Consider the following 16183-nt stretch of genomic DNA (forward strand, 5'->3'; position numbering starts at 1 on the left):
GCCCCTGGGTAGCTCAGTCGGTTGGGTGTCCGACTTCAGTTCAGGTCATGATCTCACTGTTGGTGGGTTCTAGCCCCGTGTCAGGGGCTCTGCACTGATAGCTCAGAGTCTGGAGTCTGCTTGGGATTCTGTCTCCCTCTCTCTCTGCACCTCCTCCCTCGCACTATGTCTCTCTGTCACTTGAAAATAAATAAAGGTTTGAAAAAAAAAGTTTGAGAAACACTGCTCTAAACATATTTATTGACTGAGTGTAATGTATGGCTGGGGATGGTGTTTCATGGCTCCATCTTGGACAAGTAACCCAAGCAAAGATTCCTGTATCTGGAGACTTAGCCAACTGCCATAATATTTTGACTTTGGTTTCAATTATACTCCACATGTCCCACTGTCCTTGTGGTTTGAGATTCAATGTGAAGCCACGGGCACCAGGGAGGACTCTGGTCCTTCACCAATTTGAGTGCGAAAAAGAATTCCATCATGGAAAAATCGGAAGGGAATGAAACTGGTACCACGAAAGTAGCAAGGAACAAGGCAAAGCTATTTCATGGGGAATGACCCACAAACTGTCTCTTACAGAGCGTCCATTCAGCTATGACTCTGCCACTTACCCAATTTTTTTAAGACACAAATCTCAGTTTCCTCCTCTCTGGAATGGGGACAATAGTAGGTGTCATCCCCACCTCAGAGTGTTCTGGTCGATCAAATGGGATCACATATGTGGACACACAGTCTAACCTGTAAGTTGTTAATTTTAGCATATTGTTATTTTCCCGATGATTGAAATATTATTTCCCTAGACTATGAGGACACAAGCAAGGATTTGAAAGAATAAGATCTTTCCATGCCAGTGAAAGATCCATTTCAGGCCCTGGAAGACTTTGCATGACGTGCCACATGCCACGTGCCCCTACTTGGATGCAAAAAGAGCTGGAAGGTGAGGCCTCAGACCAAGCACTTACTTTCCAGAAGCGAATTTGTACAATTGAAGGGCGCCACAAGGAAGACAGCTAACAGGCTGTGCCATGAAAGAAAACCACTTAAAACTATACCTAAATGTTAATTATCCATAGCACAAGCATACAAGAAGTTAAACCATCTTAGAATGGTACCTTCAAAAGTGGTTCCAGTTCTGCATCTTGACCCCCATTTCTGTCCTTGGGTCTCTTTCTCTTTGCAAGAACACCTCCTTCTTCCTACTTTCATTGTGCGTATTTTACCGTTAGGGCAAGTGCCCTTCTATCTGTAGGAGTTTCTTTAACCATAGATTCCACCCCTTTACCCTACAGGAGTTTTCCCCTATATTGGAGTTTATTCAGTCTGGAATAATCTGCCATCTTGGGAGATTCCTGGGGAGAATGTAGGACAGTAGGGCATTCCATGGAAGCCTTTGACATTCTAAGACTTTCAAACAAATCCACTGGGAGGGGAACACAATGGTTCCGGTCCCTGTAGAGCTTTCCACACCAAGGTAAGGGGCAGTTACACTTTCTTATCTTTCCACTTTTCTGGAGTATTATTGAAACAGATACACACGTATACCCACATATAGAGGAATCTTCTGAAGACAAAGATCACTTTCCAGAAAAAATTCCAGTTTCAACCCACAGAAAGGGACAGAAACCCTTTTTTAACGGCACCACCATGGTAAGCTGCTTTGGTAAACTGCTTCTCTCATAGTAGAGTTCATGATTCAAGTATTAAAACAGAGTAGTGTTGGTTGGTCGTTTGTTTTTCACTCATCTTTGAGTTTAAACAAAAAGTTTATTTATTTATTTTGAGAGAGACAGAGAGAGTGTGAGTGGCAGAGGGGCTGAGAGAGAGAGAGAGAGAGAGAGAATCCCAATCAGGCTCCACAATGTCAGCTCAGAGCTTGATGTGGGGTTTGAACCTGAGATTGTGACCTGAGCCGAAATCAAAAAGTCAGATGCTTAACCAACTGAGCCACCCAGGCACCCCTCCTCTTTGATTTTTAAAAGTACGCTTAAACTTTGGGAGAATAAGAAATATGAAGCATTGTATTTATCATTTGCAATAGTTTAAATTCCCAGACAAATGCTATTCCTCACCCCTCAACCCTGTGGGGAGTAAGACTAGTTTCATTCTTCCACTCAAGACTTATTTTCACTTCCTTCCAGCCTGCTTTCATTTGTGCTTCAATGCCTTTGCCTACTGTGTCCCCCTGACTAGCAATGCCCTTTGAATGATTTTTTTCATCTTTCAAGATCCAACTCACTCTGTGCCACTTTCCCTGGCTTCTCTGGCCCATGCTGGCCTATTTCTCTGACCTTCTACTATGTTCCACAAAGTTGAATAAATAATTGCTTTACATGTTTTTTCCTCTGTTGCCAAGGTTGTATTTGCTGGTACGCGGAGTAAGTGCTTTATACATATTTATTGTCTGGATGAATCTCACTTGATGGCTGGAAATGAGAGAACATTCTTGGGTAATTGATGAGAACTGGTGTTTCTTCAAACTCTCTGGGAACAAGGAAATTAGCCTATGACTTCATTCTCACAGGCTGGGCAACCTTGAGCCACTTACCTAACTTCTGTAAGTCTCGGTTTGGGTATAAAAAGGAGATAATGGAAAAACGACCACTTTGTCCATTTTTTGGGAGAATGAGGAATAAGATAGGAAAAGTGGCTAGTACAGCGCCTGGCATATAGCAGGTGTTCAATCAATAGTAGCTGTCATTAAGAGTGTTGTTATCGTCGTTATGGTAATTCTCCGCATTATCCGATACAGTTCTGGGCATGTTGATTGACCATTTAGTCCTGAACAATGAGGCTGTTCAAATGTCCTGTAGTATCCTTCACTGGTCTGTTCTCTATGATTTGCTCAGGGTGCAAGAGACCTGTTGAGGAAAATAAGCTGGAAGATTCAGTAGAAGTGCTGTATCCAACTATCATAGCCAAGCTACGTAAAAAATGAAAACTTTCCCACTGAATTTCCTGGACTGGCATGAGGTGGGTGTCGTACCCACACCTTAGTTCAGACTACGTGAGGAGTGTGATAAACCAGAACTCTGAATAGTGGCTTTCATGAAGTGGCTCAGATAAAAATCTTACTATTCAATTTTTTATTTACAACTTAGAAATTCTAGATTGGTTGACGTTGGCTCCATACTTTAAACCAACTGATGGGAAGAAAAATCTGTTATTGATTTACTGGCCTTCTTTTTTTTTTCCCTCTTGCCTCTGAGCACTGATGAAAAGTCTCTCCAAAACAAGTATTGGGGGCCTCACAGTCCTCAGGGAACTGAGGGAGGAGGTGTGGGGTGGGCGGCATTTGCATCTCATTGCTGGCTTCGAGGGTTGTGTCCCTTCTTCAAACGTTTCGCTCTGGCAAGCCACTCTTCTTCCCCCATCCTCAGGGAAGCTCTTGCCCAGCAGAGTGGCCCATAAGCAGGAATCAGCAGACCTGGATTCGGTTCCAACAGGGCTCCCTCGACAGCCCCTCCCATGAGCTAGACACATCTCAGTAGACGTCTTTCCTGGACAGTCTCTTACCTTTGCCACTCTGTCCCCCGAGGGGAGGGTCTAGAGGTGGAAGAGTTCCATCAGGTAGGTAAAGTTCCAGGGGGGAAAGACAGACTTTGATCCAGCCATAGAGGAAGCCTCATACTCTGCGTTAGGGCTAAATCTGAAATTGGACACAGCGCACACACGCACACACACGCACACACACGCTAATGATGGGGAGCCGAGTGCCAGGTGCCATGCTAGGTGCCATCTTACATATTCTTCATAACAATCCTGGATAGTGGAACTTACTACCTTGAATAAGGCTCAGAGAGCCCAGGCGGCTCCCCCAACATCACATGGCAGCGCCCTGTCCCTTGCCCTGCCCGTTTTTCAAAAAAGCCGGCCTTAGACCAGGCCCAGCATCACTCCCGCCATATCTGATTCGATAAGGAGTTGCAGAGCCCGTAAGATTCAAGGGGAGGGACGTGAACTTCGCCTCTCCGTGGGGGAGATGACAGTAAATGTAGGGTCCTATGTAGTTTCACCGGGTCTCCAGAACAACTTGTTCCCAGGGAGTTCTGGGGGCGCTGAGTTTTTTACTGTACTTCATTTTCATGTTGTACCTTGCGCTTTTCAGAACATCTCAGGGACTATTTACTTCATTTGATTCTCTTCTCTATTTTTTTTTTTAAGTTTACTTATTTATTCTGAGAGAGACAGAGACAGCGCGAGTGGGGGAGGGGCAGAGAGCAGGAGAGAGAGAATCCCAAACAGGGGCCGCGCCACCAGTGCGGAGCCTGATGCAAGGCTCAAACTCACGAACCATGAGACCATGACCTGAACTGAAACCAAGAGTCGGTTACTTAACCGACTGAACCACCCAGGTGCCCCTCATTTGATTCTCTTTTCTAAACAGAGCAGCTGGAGAGATTCTTTTTAAGAGTCAAGTCAGATTATGTCATACGTCTGCTGAAAATCTTCCAGTGGTTTCCATCCTACTCAGAGTCAGAGTCAAAGGCCTTACAAGGTCCTAATCCATCTGGTTCCATTTTCTTAGGACCTCAGACTTACTACACCCCCCACCCTCATCCCTTCCATTGTTCTGGCCTTGCTGTTTTTTAATGTGCAGGCTCACTCACCTTTGCCTCAGGGCCTTTGCACCACCTGGAATACTCTTCCCCCAAATGTTCTCTGGGGTCCCTTCTTTGCATCCTTTGGGCCTAAGTCTCAATAGCCGGCTCTTAGACATGCCTTCCCTGGTCTCTCTTCAGCACTCCTCATTCTCCTTCATGTCTGACTATTTTGCCAAGACACTTATCACCGTTAGAAATTCTACATGTTTAGTTTACTCATTTATTTATCTGCTTCCCCCCGTGGAGTTCTAGGGAGAGAGAGATTTTTACCCAGTTTTTTTACAACTGCACCGCCCCCCACTTCCCAGAGACTACCACAAGGCCTGCCCCTGAGCGATGGTCCATAAATATTTAAGTTCAATATGAAATATTGAATAAAAGCATGAATTCTTGCAGCAATGATCTTTTCTAGTCAAGGTAAGTATTGTGCTCTCAGCTTTACAGATGAAGAAACAAGCCCACGAGTTTCCGTGACTGGTCTGAGGTCATGCAGATGGTGGTAGAACTGTCTAGAACCAGGTGCCCTGACCCCTAGCCCCAGGTCTTTTGGGCAATAAATTGCTGAGTTCCCATGTGGCTATTTCCATGCAGGGATGTGAACGACTCTGATATGGGTTCAGATACACAGACACGCAGGCTCCCACTGCAGTGAGAAGAGGGTACCACACGACTATCATTTCCTGGACAGAGAAATATGCATCTCTGCCCGCTGGGTTCAGAGCAGTAGTAATTACGAGAGTCTGGAAGGAAGTGAGAAAAACATCAGGGACATTTAACAACCTTCACTGACCTGCAAATTATTATTTACAGTAACACAGAGCATTTCCTCTGCGGAGGCGAAGACACAGAACATATTATGCCTTTTTTTTTTTTTTTTTTTTTTTAACATATAAGCCTGAATCCCCATAGCACGCTCCGGAAGCAGACAAAGAACAGAAAAGAGTGAGTGGACAGGTCAGGATGGACTTAGCCTTAGGGGATGAAAGGAACGAATTCTCGCCATCCTTTTTATTAAATTCCTCCCAGAAACTCCCTGAATTTGATATTAAAACAGCCTGAGAATCGCATTGTAAACTCTTCAGAGTCTGGGTCGGGCCTTACTGTTCGTGCATCTCCTGTTGGTTGAGCGTACTGCTTTGTGACAGAAGGTCCGGAGAAGTGTATCCAAATTGACTGCCAGGGCCAGGGCTGGAAGAGGCTTTGATTCGAGGCTCTTCCAACCTTGGCCCCCGGGGCACCCACCATCCCTGGCCTGGGCCTACCAGAGCTCTCCGCCTCTGCCGACAGGGAGCTCATTACCAACTAGAGCAGTCCTTGGTTCTTATTATACTTCTCAGGCTGAACTCCTGTCTGCCTCCTGTGAGGCCCACCCTTCGGCTCTAGTTCTGGGCTCAGGGGTGAGAGAGACCAAGTTAACGTCAGGTAAGCATTTGCACGTGTTAACGAACATGTTCTCAGTGTCTCACAGGCTCTAAAAGGCAGAACTTGGCAGCTAGGAGTTTTTGAAAGCAGGAGTTCTCTGAAAGTCCTCCTGTGTGTGTGTGTGTGCGTGTGTGTGTGTGTGTGTGTGTGTGTTACGGGGTGGGGACTGGGTTTCTAGCATGATGGTGCAGAGCATGACGTTGGAGTCAAGATGCCTGGGGTCTGCTCCTGGCTCTGTCACACAGCTGTGTGGTTCGGGTATGGCACTTAGCCTTTCTGTGCCTCAGTTTCTCCATCTGTAGAATGGAAGTAATAATGACAGCTTCATAGGGTTGTAGTGAAGCTCAAGTGAGCTAATGTCTGTGAAGTGCCTACCTAGCCCATCGTTAGCCCTTCTATGCTGTCCACACACGCCCGCTCATGCTCGCGCGCTCTCTCTCTCTCTCTAAAATAAACAAACATTTAAAAAAAATTTTTTTAAATAAATAAATAAACGTGACAACCTCTACCTCTCGACTCGTGACAAAGCCTGCACACCAGAATGAATTTCTGGATTCATTTAGTCAGAATTAGCGCGAAATCACATAAAATAAGAAGAAAATGGTAGCCATGTACCAAATGTTGGATGGGTTAGAAAAGAACCATGAAGAAAGGAAGCTGACACTCCGAGGGCTAGCTGTGGCCCGGGCCTGTGTGAGGCCGTCCGCCTGCCCCCTCCTTGCACAGCCCTTGGGGTGGTGGTCAGAATCTCCCTGTTGTTAACGATGAGCAGTGAGCAGCTCAAAGTGCCCCGCTTTGAATAGAGAATCCCAACCCTAGTCAGTCTGCATCCGGTGGGGGGGGGGGGGGGGGGGGGGGAGAAGACTTCAGGATGTGGCGGGAATTTGGAGCCAGGGGGCAGGAGACCTGGTTTCTTATCACAAGTACTGGGGCAGGCTGGCTCCTGTTTCTTCACAGGTCATGTGGGCATCGGAATATCCACTTTACATTTCTCCCAGGGTTTGTAAGGTTGCTTTTGATCCTTTGATTCATTTATGTGTAATATTTATTTATAGGCACAAGAACAAAACCAGAACTACCAAGGGCTGTTGGAGTGGGAGGGGGGGGGGCTCTCTTGCTCAGGCCCCAGCTGTGGGCCCGTGCCCCGGATGTGACTCCCTATGTCGGTATTTAGTTTTGGCGATTTCTACTACAAACTTAGATAATTCCCTTATACAGCTGTGTCTTGAACGTGTTTAAATTGCATCCGTTCTCCCTCTGCTATGACAGGGATTTTAGCACAATTACGCTCTCTCTCCTTTCCTCTGTGTTTTCGTACCTAAGACCGTTGTCTTCATAATCTCCTGGTCACCTTCATAGTTTTAAATAATGTACCTAAATCTTCATGTTGTGATTCCTCAGCTGTTAAGCAGTACCTGTCGACTTACCAGTAGAACAGAAATGCCACAGAAACGCCTGCCCCTTTGGCTCCTTGCCACCTCCCAGGGCCCAGGACCTTCCCAGCACAGGTAGGCACTAGCTTGCTATTTGCTGCATGGACGACTGTAACCTGAGCCAGAAGCACACCTGCGCTGCCTTCCCCTCCCCCACCTTCCCCACTTCCTTCTCTGAACTGTAGTATTCACTTTACTTTTTCAGGGTTTTTACGATTTATATTCTAGGTCTTCCAAGTGTCATCTGTAGGTTGGTTGGAAAACCTGAAAAACAGGGACTCCAGGGTGGTTCAGTCAGTTGGGCGTCAGACTCTTGGTTTTGGCTCAGGTCATAATCTCACGGTTTGTGGGTTCGAGCCCCCCATCGCGCTGTGCACTAACAGTGGGAAGCCTGCTTGGGATTTCTCCTTCTGCCTCTCCCCCACTTGCGCTGTCCCTCTCTCTCTCTCTCAAAGTAAGTAAATAAACTTAAAAAAAAAAAGAGAGAGAAATTCTGAAAAGCAATACACAGGGTATAAAATACTGTGATTATAAAAATATTATATATTGCAGAACCAAGGAATATAACCACATCTGCATCACTTAACAAGGGGACCTTGGGCAGGGGATGTTCCAGAAGCCAAGGCCAAGTGGATTTTTTTTTTTTTTTTTACCCAAGCAAATGCCGTCACAGCCAGTTGCTGTCCATGGAGGAAGGTTGGGGGCTGTAAAACTCGGAAAGTCTTTAACGGTGACCCCACAGCCTATCCCTTTTCTTCATAGCTATGGTTCTGACTTGGGAGTCTCCCCAGGGCTTTTCTGGGAAGGGCACCTCCTTCCCCAGGCTAGTTCTCTCTTCCTCTATGTGTTTGTGGGGTGTAGATTATTCCACTCAACTTTATCCGTCAATATGACCTCATCCTCTTTGTGTTCTAGGCGTTTGTGAAATTTTCTGGATTGCTGCTGGGATCTTTCCATGCTTGATATGGATTTATTCTTTTGCGTGTATTTACTGTTATTTCAATAAGATTTGGGAAGAAGGAGAGGTAAGGTAGGCCCAAGGTACCCTTTTGACCTTCAGCATTTATTTTGAAAATTTTGAAATGAACAAATATTTCTTCAGTGAATAACCAGGAGACCTTCTGGTTCAGGTGAGGAGGCTTGTCATGAGTGGGTGTTTGATGGGGTCAGAGAACCAACACTTACATCCTAACAAACAGTGCCAATTTCATGTCCTTATAGATAAAAGAATACTTTCACCGGGACTACCTTGACAAGTTCATGTGTCCATGAGATGAGAATAGAGAAAAAAGTACAGGAACAAGTTCCAGCGATGAGAAGAAGAATGACCGAAGCATTCCATAATTTATCTTAAGGCAGCAATAATTTGTGTGTCTGGAGACACGCTTTGCAGGGAAAAGAATCAAGACTTGCTGAGGTAATGTCACGTAACAGAAAGCGTGGGGTTGGTGACAAGCAGACGGAAGTCTGAAACCTCGTTGTGTCTTACATATCTTCTGCAAAGTGGGTACAGTAAAATCTGCTCGGCGAGGATTGAGCAAAGCGACACATGGGAGGTACTCAGCATAGTGTGGGTTCTTTGGGACTGGTAATCCCCATGAGGCCGGGGGAATGGACTAGAAGAAAGTTGAAAGATTTTTATAACAGCTCTGTTGGGTTTACTGCAGCCATTGCTGTATCTTTATTGTCTTTCTGTCTGTTTTTGTCTGTTTCTCTCCCTGTCTCTTCTCCTCTCCCACCCCAGTCCTCAGCGCTAGTAAAATCTTTAAGCATCCTTTGAAAGAAAATTGCATGGTATCAGTCACAGGAATGTGCTACCATTTCACGGTGGCCATCCGCAGCTCTCTCCCAGGACCCCAGATGGAGAATCCCAGCCGGGCAGGAGAGACTTTGGTGGAGGGGGAGTGGTGTTTCCTGGATGCTCTTTTGCCTTCTCAGCCATTTCCCTTAAGATGAAATGATCCCCTAGTTATGGGACAAATTTAGCCCCTATCCCGCCATGGCCAGGGGCTGTGGCAATATTCTACTGACTCCTCCTCACTGGATTTTGGAAGTGTAGGCTGGAAAATCACTGTCAGGTTCTGAGGGCAGCACATTATGGAATAATCAGGACTTGGCACAGGATGATGTTAAAAGTGCTTTCTTTCTTCCCCAACACTACTTTCAGAGATGCTTGGTCAGATCGTTCTTCACTGCTTGGGGGCCGGCAACAGTGCACAGATCCACATGACCTCCCGGAAACCGGGCAAGTCCTTACTCCACCAGAGTCGGACTAGACCTCTTGGTCCCATCAGCCTCTCGTCTATAGACATTTTTCCTCGTGGTAAAGCAGCCCACCATGAGCTCCCCAAACACTCCCTGAGGTCAAGCCTCTCCCCCAGTGAGGGATTAGAAGCACCAACCTCACTGGCTGTGTGACTTTGAGCAGGTTACCTAACCTCTCTGGGCCTCCATTCCCCCAGCTCCAAAGCGGAGTTAACAATAGAACCTACCTCAGAGGGTTGGGATGGGAATTCTGCGCGTTAGTTTATCCATGAAAAGCCTTAAGACAGTGGTTCTCAACTTTGGTGTGCTCAGAATCCCCTGGAGGGCTTGTTAAAACACAGATTGCTGGCTCCCAGCCCAGCACGTCCCTTTAGTTTGCATTTCTAACTAGTTCCCAGGTGATGCCTACGCTGCCTGACCGAGAACCGCCCCCAACCCCCCCGCCCCATTTTAGAACAACGCCTGACCTGGGACCAGCGCTGTATGATTTATTTGTTACTTGTTATTTACCTGAAAGATTTAAAAAAGGAATGCCACGGTACCTTTGGAATACATGGCCTGATTAGGTAGTCCTTTTAGAAGATTCGGGATATCAAGGGGATTAGCTAGCCCTCCTATTGAGCTGGAAGGGCTGTAGGAAGATTAGGAGATGGTGGGGACCGGAGATGAGACGGGCAGCCTGGATGCAGTTCAGTATCCAGGAGCCCCGTGGGCCTCCCCCTGCCGCTGAATTTATGGGTAAAACAGAAGGCAGGCGCTGGGGAGCCAGATGAGGCCTGCCTTGCCTCATTCTCCAAGTATTTAGGGCTCAGGGTGGTACCAGGGGCTGTGGGAAATCATGACACTAAAGACTGGGCCGCGGCCTTCGGCGATCTCAGTTGCAGAGCTCCCCCTCCTCCACACCAAACAGTAAATAGCCACTGGGGGCGTGTAAGGTGAACACGATGTCCCCTGTGTACTAGCCTTACGGCCTTGGGAAAGATGCTCTCACTGGCTGAGCCTCAGTGATCTCGTGTATCCTCCCAGGGTCCCTGTGATGATAGGAAGCACGGTAGAGCCCCGTGAGAGCGGGGACCTGTCTGTGCTTTGCACCGCGGCATCTCTGCTCCCGGCTGGTCCCCCCCACATGACAGGTGTGCCCTACTCTTGGTAGAAGGGGTGCTCTGCTGAGTAAAGCACCCGCGGCATCTGGCTGGTGGCGTCTGGGCACGGGCAGCTGTCCTTGTGACTTCGGGTGAGGACTGGCCTAATCGGGGGAGACGACTGGAAGATGTGGCAAGCTCTCCAGACCTGGAGGGATGGCAGGGAAGAGGAGGACGGAGGACGGAGGAAGGAGGGTATTTCAGATGGGGCTGAGGGCATGAGGCAAGGGGCGTTCCAACAAGGGGCGTTCATCTCCCCACAACTGCCTGCCCATGAAAAAAACAAGAGGCAAAGAGTGCAGGTCAGTTTCTTCTTGTTTGCCTTCTAACTGACAGAGCATTTTGATAGAGACCAACCTGGGCATAAAAGAACATTCTTCATGTTCTCTGATCATGCCAGAGTGTCCTAGGTCAGTGCGTGCATAGGAGGCGTTCCACAATCTGTCTTCAGCTTAACCTTCCAACCGCATATCCATTTCTTCCCATCCAGGACTGTGGTGGCCCCCTAAACCCGGAAAACTCCTATTCATCCTTCAGGACCCAGCCAGTGCCTCCTTCTTACGCAGGCCTCAGAAGAGGAGGTCGCTTCTGTTGCATTTCCCCAGCCTCCGGTCTGGAAGGAGAAACACAATTCAGCAAAGCTCCCTTCTCTGGCTCGGGCCCCACCTGTCACTAGGGGAGCCTCAGCCGTCCGACCTTCCACCGCTTCCTTCTGTAGTTTTCCTGAAAGTCTCCAGAAGGTGTCATCTGTGTGCTCTCCTGTGGGCAGCTGTTTATCTCCCGCATGGCATTTGTCAGTGCCCTTCTCCGCGGAGGGGGAGCAGGCTGCGGGGTCCCCCCACCCCCAGCCGGGGGAGGGGGGGGTGCCAGTGGTATAACTGAGGCCACAGCACAGCGCCGCCTCCCGCTGCTGCGTGCTGAAAGCCGTGCTTGCTTTCCCGCAATCACGTGGTCTGGCTCCCAGATCCGTGCTGCAGAACAACTCCGAAATGGGGACAATGAGAGTCTAAGAATACAGACGGGCTATGAATAGCTCCCGCTCACCACGCCTTTCCTGTGCACGAGGAAGGGCTCTATAAACCCTTCTGTGGAATCCACGTTGTAATCCCCGCGCTGAACCCTGGATTGTTGCTAGTGAGGACCGCAACCCCCAGAGGCTCAGGGAGATTCAGTAGCTTGCTTCGGTGTTCACAGCTGGTAACGGGCAGCTAGGAGTTTAAACCCGGGTCAGCTTGGCTCCAGAGTCCAGAACCTTCATGTCCCTGCCTTGGTATGCACACCAGCTCCCAGGAGACGGAGCGATGCCCTCCTCAATGCTTCCCAGTTCCCTTGGCAGTCCATCGGCTGGAAGGCTCTATCTTACCCCACAGCAACGCCTGGAAGGCTCTATCTTACCCCACAGCAGCGCCTGGCTCTTAGTACAAGTTCAACAACGATTAAATGAGTGAAGAAACAAATAACTAGAGTCTTAGTCTCACCTGACACTCCCACCCCCAACTGATGGGCCTGGGGAAGGTCTCCATATCTATCCTTCCTCAACTTTCACCAATCAGGGCAATAATATTGCTTGGATGGGGTTCTTATAAAGCAGGCTGAGACGCCAACGCCTAGGAAACAGAGCTCCAGTCTCAAAGGGGTCAATGGCAACAACGTACCAGCCTCACTGGGTTTGGCCCCCCACCTGCTCACACAGGCCTCAGTCCTCTGCAGAGCCCTGCCCAGTCCTTTTGGGAATCCTGGGAGAATATGTCACGTGTGCCAGCAGTGGTCACCATGCGGTATCTTCCGCTTCCCTCCTTTCCCTCTCAAGGCCCTCGCGATGATGTCCTCTCTGGGCAGGGCCCCCTAGGCCACCTCACCCTGCACCTGCACCCACCACAGGACTATTGTCCACCATGGTCAGGGCCATCTCCTCTGAGAGTGGCCAGCCCTCACGGTGCCAGAGCCACTCTGTGTCCTGCTTAGACGTGAAAGGGCTGCTACCCTGATCCGTGTCACACATTCCATCCTCTGGGGCTTGACCAGGTGATGAGATGAGTGCCCCATGACTTACCAGGTCCTTTAGAAATCCTCTCCTCCAGGGGCGCCTGGGTAACACAGTCGGTTGAGCGTCCGACTTCGGCTCAGGTCATGATCTCACGGTTCGTGAGTTCGAGCCCCGCATCGGGCTCTGTGCTGATGCCTCGGAGCCTGGAGCCTGCTTCGGATTCTGTGTCTCCCACTCTCTCTGCCCTTTCGCCGCTCACACTCTGACTCTCTCTGTCTCTCAAAAAAAAAAAAAAATTAATAAATAAACATTAAAACATTTTTTTAAAAGACAGAAAGAAATCCTCTCCTCCAGCTTCACATGGCAGCCCATCCCCACAGTGCCCGGACGCATGCGTGGAACCGGGGGGTATGTGTGCACGCGCGTGCACTCTTGGGACTCCATGCTGTCCCCCACCCCACCCCCTGCCTTGTTCCCCACACTACACGCCAGGCTGCTCCTTAGACTTCTTTCCCCATGACGCTAATCAAACCCTGAGTATAGCTGTTTGCTAGTCTTGGTTCCTCACCCTCCTCCCCACTCATCAGGCAAATCCAGCCACATATGGATTCATTTTAAGGATTATGTGGGACCCCCCCCCCCCACTCCCCACCATCCCTTAGCTACAGACTTAAGAAGACCAGCTCCTCAGTCCAGACGTCAGGTGAGCCAGCCTACTGGGGGAGGTGAAGGGTGGATTGAGCTTTATCAACAAGTCTGGCATTTCCAGATTTAAGGCTTGGATTTACTATGAAGCTGATGAGGGCTTAGGTTTCAGGACCTCCCTCCCCGATTTGCATGGGAGAGGCCCCGGTGCTCGTGTGTCTTTATAAAATTGGCAAAAGTATGCTATTTTAAGGCAGTCGGTTAATTGCTGGTTCTTTTTCCTTCCCCATCTTCCCTCCTGCACCTCCCTTCCTGTCAGGTGACATTAGAGTGGCCATGGACATCTTGGAGGGTCTGGGTAAAAGGCTATTAGGCTGGGGATACAGGAGTTCGGTTTCCTTGGGTTATGTTAGCATGGTCTGTCGCCATCCCCCTGCGTGGCTGGGTTACTGCAAACCCTCCCGGTGTAGGAAAGGCAGAGAGACTCCTGCTACCGAAGGGGGAGACTTGCCTCACATCACGGCCCAAATATGTAGTCTCAGAGTCATCTCTCACTGTGACTGTGTCCCAAGGCACCTGGCGCTGGTAGTCGGAGACAGCAAAGTAGAGGCAGGATAGCAACGTGTGGAGCCAGAAGCTATGCTGTGGAAAGTTCTTCCCACCATCATGTGCCCAAAATTGTATGTGGAAGATTCCGGTACCACATGGAGGCTTAATTAAAACTATTACCCCCAAATACCAAAAACCAAAAAGCGAATGTTGATCAGTCACTGCTGGAAGAAAGACTGAATTACCTCTCCTCCCCGTATATAGAAAAAAATAGTTCATAATCATCACCTAAAGAAGTAAGACATCCAAAAGAAATGCAAACGAAAGCATAGGAAAAAAAACCCAGTAGTACGGAGGCGTGTCAGAAAGTTCATTGATACAACTACCGTGGGTATCTTTTTGGATTTTGTAATATTTGGGTACTGGATGACTTTTGAAAACTTTTGTAACATCTTGTGGTTTCTTTTCTCCTTCTAAATAAAAATTCACACTTGCAACACATAATGTGCAACAAAATTCATTCTTTGTAACATGCTTTGTATTTTTTTCCCTTAAATTTAATTGTAATTAGCCTCAGGCTACTTCTAATTATATTAGCCTGAATAGAATGGTATTGTCTTCAGGACCCGTATAACCTGCATCTGCCCTGGGCATGGAGTTAAAGAGTATTTGGACCTCTCCTCGTTTCTTGTCTGAATGTCTGAAGGGCTAGGGTGAGGTGGGGTGAGTTTCCCTCTCTTCCTACTTTTCCTGTCAGAATCGGCCATGGCAGCCACTAGAAGTTTCCTGCTTCTTATAACTCATTCTCTCTGGGTGTCTTTCTAGGCTTTTTCTCCTCAGATCTTCTTACTCGTCACCAGTTTTCTTAGATATGTCACCTTAGGACTTGCTACCCAGTCCAGCCTCAGTCAAGACTCTTTATACTCTGCAGTCTCCCCTCCTGTGCCCCACGTCCACAGGGTGATGTTGGATCTTTCCTTCCTTTGCTTTCCTTTCTCGCTGCAGAGTCTCAAGATGTGCTCAGGATAGATCAGGCTCTATTACTAAACAACAATTCCATTCAAGGTCCTCATTGTCCTCAGTTCTGGAAAGAGAGGTCCAGACATGTTGCCCATGGCCTGAGTCTACAAGACCATGGTTCATGAAGGGTAAGGGAAGGGTGTCTCCAATACTTTGTGAGTTGGTGATATTTGTATTTGAGGTCTCAGCACAGACACAGAAAGGGATGAGGATATCCCAGTGTCCTTCTCTCCCATCAGTGTGACAACTTTTTCAATTATTTATCAACTTCACTCTCACTGGGTGGGAAGAGCATTTTATCTGTAGTTAGAAGATGTGAAATTGACTCTGCTACTAATTCACTGAGTGGCCCGAAACAGCTCACTTCTCTCTTGGCGTTTAGAAAATGAGGTGGTTGGGTTATGTGATTGCCACAGCCCCCCAAGCTATAACTTATCATGCTCTATGAATCACTGTGCTTGCAAATCTCTAATTAAACAGGGATTACCTACTCCTAATCTTTGCAGACCTAGAATTTGAATCTTGTCAGCTCAGCATTGACAAGAAATCACAAGAAAACAGGTTCACATTAAGGAAAGGGGCCAGGGGGAAAATAACCCCAAGTTTCAGTAGAATCTTTTGTACTAACTACAGCTATAATGTTCTATGGTCATCAGACATTCAATAATCTAAAAGCTCAGTTATGTTTATTAGATTTTACTAACTAAGGTAGGCAGTCAGTGGAAGTATTTTAGAAAGAGTAGCACCTTCAAGGTGAACTTTTGATGTTGTTATTTTTGTTCTTTTAACTGAAAAAAAAAAGTCTGGTTCTCAGGATTCTCTGCCCTTTCAACGGTTGTGGGGAGTCTTGTTACCTCCAAGTGTGCACGGACCCTTTTTTCTCTGCCATGGTTGGCCAACGCTAACCCTTCACTTTCTTGGCTAAAAAAATAAATGACTGAAGGAAGGGAGGAAATCCAGAATATTGGAAGATACCAAGAACTTCTTTGAAGTAACTGAGGCCATGGGCTGTGGAGAGAGACCTTCCTGGCTCCAAATACTGCCTCCACCACTGACTAGTTCCAGGAACTTCTGGAAAGAATGAGAGCATAAGGTACAGCTTGGAACAGTAGAAAGACAGAC

The 16183-nt window shown here is 47.8% G+C and overlaps 1 long non-coding RNA gene across 2 annotated transcripts; it reads left to right on the forward strand.

Annotated features, from left to right (window-relative positions):
* The first annotated feature begins 1397 nt into the window (after window positions 1-1397).
* On the forward strand, window positions 1398-12924 carry LOC122219984. Of its 2 annotated transcripts, none has more exons than XR_006202628.1 (5): window positions 1398-1468; window positions 7422-7528; window positions 8369-8583; window positions 8675-8870; window positions 11351-12923. It is a non-coding gene; the product is annotated as an uncharacterized LOC122219984 (long non-coding RNA). The 2 variants fall into 2 exon arrangements; XR_006202629.1 differs by lacking the exon at window positions 1398-1468 and adding an exon at window positions 1492-1644 and having other exon boundaries at window positions 11351-12924.
* The last annotated feature ends 3259 nt before the right edge of the window (window positions 12925-16183 follow it).

Source organism: Panthera leo, chromosome B2, assembly GCF_018350215.1.
Source record: "Panthera leo isolate Ple1 chromosome B2, P.leo_Ple1_pat1.1, whole genome shotgun sequence".
Classification (NCBI taxonomy): domain Eukaryota; kingdom Metazoa; phylum Chordata; class Mammalia; order Carnivora; family Felidae; genus Panthera; species Panthera leo.